General features: G+C 31.9%; 1 long non-coding RNA gene across 2 annotated transcripts; it reads right to left on the minus strand.

Moving 5' to 3' along the window:
- Positions 1–364: 364 nt before the first annotated feature.
- On the minus strand, positions 365–7,855 carry LOC147909155 (uncharacterized). Of its 2 annotated transcripts, none has more exons than XR_015545729.1 (2): positions 4,828–7,855; positions 365–4,364 (listed from the first exon to the last, which is right to left on the minus strand). It is a non-coding gene; the product is annotated as an uncharacterized LOC147909155 (long non-coding RNA). The 2 variants fall into 2 exon arrangements; XR_015545728.1 differs by having other exon boundaries at positions 4,812–7,855.
- Positions 7,856–7,869: the final 14 nt, after the last annotated feature.

Raw genomic sequence — 7,869 nt, forward strand, 5'->3', positions numbered from 1 at the left:
CAATGTACATCAACATGAATCTTGGTTCAATTAGTTCTGCATCTTTTTCTAATTTTAAGAATTAGAGAAAAAGACGAAGAATAAATTAAATCGAGATTATAAAGTTAATCTATATTGGTAGAAATATCCATCAATCACGAAGTGGCTATCTCGTAATTATCGATGAAAATCAAAATGCATTGCAACGATTATCACTATACGATTCTAGTTCATCATTTTCATATATTTGATGTAACATAATTGCGTTATGTCAACAAAATTTTAATCGATTGTCGATCTCTGTAATCCAGGAATTTTTTCACAGTTTCTTTTTCGATGAAATCGAGGTTTACAATCTTCTCATCACTTAATGAAAACATTAAAATTATTTTTTTTTTATTACGAGATCGAAAGGAGGATAGTTTTATGTCTCTTTAAGTGCACATCGGTGTAATACTTAAATCTACATGTATATTGTACAGTAACTCGGAAACAAAGAAGTTTTCCACGCGTGATCGTAAATAATTCATAGTAACGCTCGACACGATGAGGTCATTGTTTCCAACAGATAAATGCGTAATAGGCGCTCCTTCGCGCTGTCATTTGCCGCGCCTAAAGAAATTTACGTTGCAGAAATACAGTACTTACAGTGCCTCACTAAGATATCGACGCATTCGCAAAAGAGTTCAATTTTTCCTATCGATATTCACGAAGTTCGCATACAGAAAATGCGATTCTATTGTTAAGAACAGTAATTAATTTTCTTCATTTTAAAGTAATGGTATTTTTAACAAAGAATATTTTCTTGATAATATTCTTGAAACATATTTATTACAAATTTAAAAAAGACATTATTATGTATTCAAGAATTTATTTTTTTTTTAATTTTAGTTGAATCTTAATTGAAATATATATATTAAACTTATCAGATTCAAAATATTTGTAAATAAAGAATGACCCTAAAAAAGGAGTTTTTTTGGGCCCTCAATTTTTGGACTGAACTGTGTGCCAAATTTTATCTTATATTAAAACATTAATTACATAGAAGTTTGAAGTTGTTTGACAATTTTTATTAGAGCTGAATGTAAAAGAAAATGGATTTTCGTATAGACATGATATAATATGTACCCCCCCTTCCTCCAGCTATGATAACAATTGTCACACTTCAATCTGAAATTTCTTTGTAATTAATATCTTTGTTTAATATCTTGTAATATCTTTGTATCATTTGGCACAATAATCAATCAATTCCAAAATCAAAGACCTAAACAACGGACGATTTTTGAAGTCACTCTTTGATACTTGTAATGAATTTATGACAGATTTGTGAATATATGAAATACAATATATATTTTTCTGTGTGTGTAACGTCCATCAATGGTCAATCCGTTTTGATCTTTCGTATTCTGGAGATAACATTTCGCACAATTTGAATAGAAATTGCAGATTAGAAGACAATCTAATTTAATCTAAGATAAAATAGGGAATTGATTTTTCTTCGAAAATTCTTTAGCGAGAAGGAAGTCTATATTGTCAAGATGTTAATTTCCACCACAGTCTAATTTAAAAATACCTCCGTTTTCTATTTCGGAAACGCGCTCGAGGAGAGGCATCCACCGGCAGGGGTTGGTGGTTGAACAATAATCGGTCGGAAATAATTTTGGTTCGAATCGATGCGCGAGGGGGTCGAGGTACGCCAAGTAGGTCGCCGCGGATCCCATTGCTGCCAACAACGAGACGAGACGAGACGCCACCGTTGCCGCTGTGAAGTGCAGCGACGCGCTACACTTGGCTGCACTTCGCCACTCGTTAATTCCGCGCGCGCGACAACGCCGTTGAGTGGAGCACTTGAAGTTAACTACAAGGATCGATTCCTCCTTGCGTGGTGTCTTGAAAGATTAGCCACTAAAGTCTGAGGGCGCGATCGAAACTTTCGAAGCTCGATATTAATTCTCGCACTCTTAAAAGTGCAACAATGTTAAAAGTGTCATTATTGATGCAATTTTTTTTTTTAATAGCTTCAGTATTCAATTTTTAAAAGTTGATTATTTTATTATCGCTTCTTCTGTAAAATTATGTTAAAATTATTCTTCTGTTCAAATTATGTTCCATTACTATTAAATTACGTTACACAGCATTTCGTAAAAATTTAATGCGATTTTTAAAATAATTAGTTCTTTAAATGGAATACCGAAGTTAATATTAAGGAATTTTTGCAATACCGTATATCCAGAATACACGGTATTGCAAAAACTCTATTTTCGAAGGTTCATTACGAAATTTTGAAAAAAGATATAATTATCTGTAACTACTAGGTATAATTAATACATTTCATTTATATATTTATTGATGTTTTCTGCTATATTATATAAAGTAATTAATATTCCAAGGATACAGATATAGTAGATATTAAAGTCTACATTAAACTATTAGAGAGTAAGGAGGACTGTGAATTGAAGATTAGAATTTGACTAATCAAATTATTTTAATTTTAATCTATTTTGTTCTAGTTGATTCTAATCTCTAATTTACAATTTTCACAAAAAGAATTTCCCGATTTAATGCTATTAAGTGCTTATCGATTTATCGTAAAGTAGAATCGACATAGAAATAATCGTACTTACTCGTTAATAAAGAAATATTTTATTTTTTAAATGAAAATTCTTAAGTCTAGAATAAAATAATCTTGGACGTCGAGTTTGTGTAAAATATTATAGCGTGAGTTATAAACATCGGGTAAACATTATTAAATTCATAATATCAAATTATATCCAATTGTAGTTATTTAGTTAGTTTAGTTAATTTTAATCATTTCTGTAAGTCGCCACTGTTCTATTTAATATACCATTGAAGACAATGTACCATTGGAAACAATGTAATTCTAGAAAATATATTTAATTTATCTCAAATTTAGTTTATAATTTACAATATTTAGTTTTTATTTAAATGTGTACGAATATAAATGATGTACACATTGAAACTAATCTTATTTAATTCGAGAAAGGAGAATAGGAATTATCGATTTAATCTTAATGTTGTTTTTTTTATATTGCATAAGAATGCGATAAGATAGTATCAAGTAATTGTTTATCTTGTTATCTTGTTATTCTTTGTGAGGATAATCTCCAATGCTAGCTTTAATAGCTTTTTTATGCTAGTAATTTTTATCCGCACGTTGCTGTCCTTGCAAGAAATGCTCGCAGCCAGATACTTGGATCAATGTTTTATTTTAAATACAGTCCGATACTTTCCCTCGCTATCGCGAGCGCGCGATTTTGAGGCATTACGATTGTTGTTCGCCGCGGAACGGCGGCTCTCTCTTGCTCATGACGAGAACGAACAATACGTCCAAAGTCGGTCACGAGAAAGAGAAAAGGTTCGCCGTTCTCGCAAAATCGGGGCTCTTTAAGGTCCACCCAGATGCAATCTCTCACGCGTTCGCCCGCAAGATACGCTGAAAATCGCGAGACTTTCTAATTCCCTCCTCGCGTGTCTTCTTCGGAATATCGACGGCAGATTTATGCGAGTCTGCATTTACTGTTAGATATATCAAAGGAGCAATGGCAATTCAATCCTTTGAATAGCATTTTGTTATTTTTAACTTTCATAGATGTTAAAATGTAAATTAATCCATTTCTGTAATTAGTTTCAAAATAAACATTGCTTTATCCATATTAACGTATGCATTTAGTAAATAATAAATTAAATTTGAGTCAAATTCAATACCTTTTCTTAAATTAAATTGATCAACTCCATTGTTTTAATTAAATTAGCGATCGAGCAGTGGCGACCTGTAGATATGGTTAAAAATAATTCAAATTAATAACATTATGAATTTAACAGTATACTCGTTGCGAACTTCTCGATTCTATCGCAGTGATCTATGGCTATCGATCGTTGGCATCACTGTCGATAATAGCCGACGTTCACATTTCAATTTTTTAACCTTTCACGATGACTGACGAATCAACATTTTCTGCTTCGTGACTGAAACGTTAAAAGACTCGCCATCGAATTCATATAACAAGCGGAAACGTCGCGGTTTAATATCTAACGCATCGAGAACCAGAGATTGTCGACGAACACTACGATTGAGTTTTGGGAAGAAAAGGCGAGTCTCGTATGCGTCGCGAAACCAACAAGATTTGGAAGGACCACCGGCATGGCTCCGGAATATTCTACGTGCCATGAATATAACTGACAAGTACAAATGCTTAGGATTAACGCCGCGCAGTCCAGACATTATATTTAGTCGGATATTACTTATATTGCGCAGGCCGCTGTCTCCTTCCATGATGTAAGAATATCAACTGTAACTGGATGCAGCAGTCGTTCAAAGTAATGATGATGTTTGGCCAACCAGAAATCGGACCCCAAATTTTAAGCTAATATAAATTCGTTATTAAGAATTTACCATTAATTATAAATTGGACCCAAATTACACTGAGAGAAATGTTTCTTATGATATGTATAATAACAAAAATTTTCTTACTTTTTAATTTAAATTTTTTGTTGTTCCAATTAAAATTTGATTAGAATAACAAGAATTTTAAATTAAAAAGAAAAAAGTTTTTGTAATTCACATTGAGAAAAAAATTATATCCTAAATTTCAATAAATATTTATTAAATATAAAAATATCTTCATTTTTTTTTTTACAAAAAACATTAATTTGATTTAACAATCACTTCTTATTAAATATTTATTTATTGTAAGTAAATGTTTAGTTGGCAGTATTCAAATAAATATTTATTTAAATTTAGGCTATTTTTTTCTCAGTGCACATATACAAAACATTTCTCTCAGTTATTCTATATTCTAGTTGTCACGTACAATATTATACTGATACCTGATACTTTACATTAAAGGTGTCTTCCATTTGGCGCTCACAATGCTTGCGAGTATTATTCGTCCTTGTTTAACATTTGATAAACAACAAGGATAAAATGATTTCCTGAGCATCGCGAGCGTCAAGTGGAACGCATCCTATGTCTCTTCCCGTCGTCACGGGTCGCAGTTGCGGAATTGCGACGAGATGTCCGCGCGATTTCGCGGCCATTTGGAATAATACCGTGGTGATTCATTTCGCGGATGCCGTTTAAAATTAAACGCCGCCTCGCCGCATCGCACAACCTCGGTTAACTGACGCTCGCTTGGTCGCTTCGATTCCAGCAAGGAATTATTATCGTTGAAGGCCATGTAGATGCTTCGTAGGCTTTCGCCATCGGACTGCTTGAGAATTGTGTTTTGTACACCGCGAGTTTGTACATCCGAATGTGGAGAATCGTCAATGGGCGAATGTAGCGTTCGATTCTGAATATAAATGAATTTTTTCCAATAGTCTCATTCATGACTTCTCGTTTGACTCGCCTGATTCAATATTTGATGTTACACAGTCGTGGCAATGAAGAATAGATCGTGTCTCCCGCTGGAGGCGATCGCAAACGGCAGACGAGTGTCACATAGTCGTGTCAAACATAAACGTGCATGATAATTAACTGAGTAAATAGTACGCTCCGCTAAATTCGTTGTAATCCGTTATCTTTGGCGATAGCACGCACGTGTCGCTCGTCTTCATTCTTTTGCATAAGGCCGCGAATATACTCACGATGTTCTAACAATGTATTATCGCAGAAAATTCCGACAACTTCGATTTCGAATGGGATGTTAGCGATAATTATATTTGCAATATCTTCCTAAATTTACGATGAAACGATTGAACTCGGAAAAGAAGAGAGAGAGAGAAAGACATAATCTTGAACTTTTTGCAATTTTATGTCGGGCTGGATTTTATGTATTGAAAACAAAAAACTATCAATTTTATTAAATTAGTTTTTATTTCTCTTTTAGTTTAATTTGTTCTATTTCTTTGTATTATATTTGACTTAATGCGTTCTCCAACAAAAGAAATAAGACAAACTAATTTAGTCAGGTTAACAAGTTTTTTCCCCAATGTAATATTTTGCGATAACTTATCGCAAGATTAACTAAGCACTATTGTCGCCGGCAAACAATATTTTCGGAATTTTTATAAACTTCATCAAATAATAAAAATTTATTGTTAGAAATATTATTAAGCAGGATTGGTAAATTAATGTATTTTTTAAATTAAATTAAGTTAATAGCTTATAAAATTAATAAAATTTAATTAAAAGTTCAAATTTAGTTGAAGGAATAAAATATTAACTTAATAAAAGATTAAAATTGAATTATAGCTTAAGTTTAAAAAAAAGGTTAATTTTGAAAAAAATTATTTTTGAGAGAAGAATGTCCCAATTTTTCTTAAAATGATATTATTTTAAATGACACTTACAATATAGATTATTAGTTAATTTTAAGTTTAATTTTTTTATTCATGTGTAAGTTACTTATATACAATATAATAAGAGTCACACCATAAGACCATTTTTTATCAAAATTTTGCGAGAGAGAAAGGTATATATTATTTGCATTATCTCTCTTTTTTTAAATCTTTAACTTCCGAAACAACGCATGCTTACGACTACATCTAGATATTTATTACAAAAAATATACGTAAAAATTTAGAAAATGGGTGGATGTGCAGCACTGCTTTTACAACAATTCTTCATCTAAGGTTCATTTTATATTTATATATTGCTGAAATATAATATTTATGACACCTAAAATTAATGTGATTCAAATATAAGCGAAAATTGATAAAACCTAGCGAGTCAATAAAAACTGGCTACTGTATAGTGACTCTTATTATAAAGTCTCTAATCATAAAATCATTGTATTGCATTTTTTTTTAATTAATCCTCTAATGTTTAAGATTTTATAGAAAAAAAATATTAGCATTAAGAGATAGAAATATTTTTAATTTAAAAAAAGTTAATAAATAAAGTTTAGGACTAACTAAATTAAGTTAAAAATTAATGCATTTAAAATTAATTAAGTTGAGTTAAAAGTTATTAACTTTTTTTTTAACTTTTAACGTTTTAACTAATTAATACCCAATCCTATTATTAAGCATCAAGATTCAATCTCATTTTGGCGTCTTTACTTCTTTAAAAAATTCTCTGATTTATAAATGTGCAAATTAAATAAAATACTTGATCTTTGCTCATTTACGAGAAATAATGTGGATCGCAAAGATTCTCGTTCGTTGCCATTCCAGTAGTTCAGTGCTCATAAAAATTCTCACGTTTCTTTATCGAATTAAGTAAAACAGCCTTGCATTTCTATCGCGCGCGTGCTAATATGGATAGATAGGAGTAACGTAGATACGCGCGCGAATAGTGATCAATGACCGAACAGCCAACGTCGCGTACTTGTCGAGAAAGTTGTCCGGAATCTGCGCTCCGCAGAAATCTCTCGCAAGCGCACTTCCGTCTTTCTCGGTGCTCTCGTATCGACTTCGAGACAACTCCCACATTACCCGTCGAATGTTCTTGAAACTGGCTATTCCTTGTTTGACCATCGGTTTTCCAACTGAGAAACTTCCGGGGGAAAGGGGAGAGAAAGGACTTCGATGCCTTATCATGATCGCGTTAGATCTCGTTAAAGCTAAAGAATTCTTAGCAATACGTCACAAATTGTAATTTGCGTTTCAGTTTTCAATTAATCTTAAGTATGCACGAATCATTCGATAAATTAAAATCATTTGTTTAAATTGCCTTTTATTGACAAAGAAATGTTCCTTGTAAATGCATTTTGGATTATAGAAATTAGCGGATCGATAGGCTCCTTTACTTAAATGAAATATATCTGCGTTGTAATCTAATTTAACAGAGTTTAATTCCTCTGATATTAGTTTTGCAATGACACAAGCGAGATACAGAAAAATAAAATTACATTGTTATTTGATAAAACATCTCATGTCGACTTTTGTAATAATAATTTTGATTTTTTTCCTCTTGCAGCCTATGGT

The sequence above is a fragment of the Acromyrmex echinatior genome, chromosome 7, assembly GCF_024713525.1.
Source record: "Acromyrmex echinatior isolate Ae372 chromosome 7, ASM2471352v2, whole genome shotgun sequence".
Classification (NCBI taxonomy): Eukaryota; Metazoa; Arthropoda; class Insecta; order Hymenoptera; family Formicidae; genus Acromyrmex; species Acromyrmex echinatior.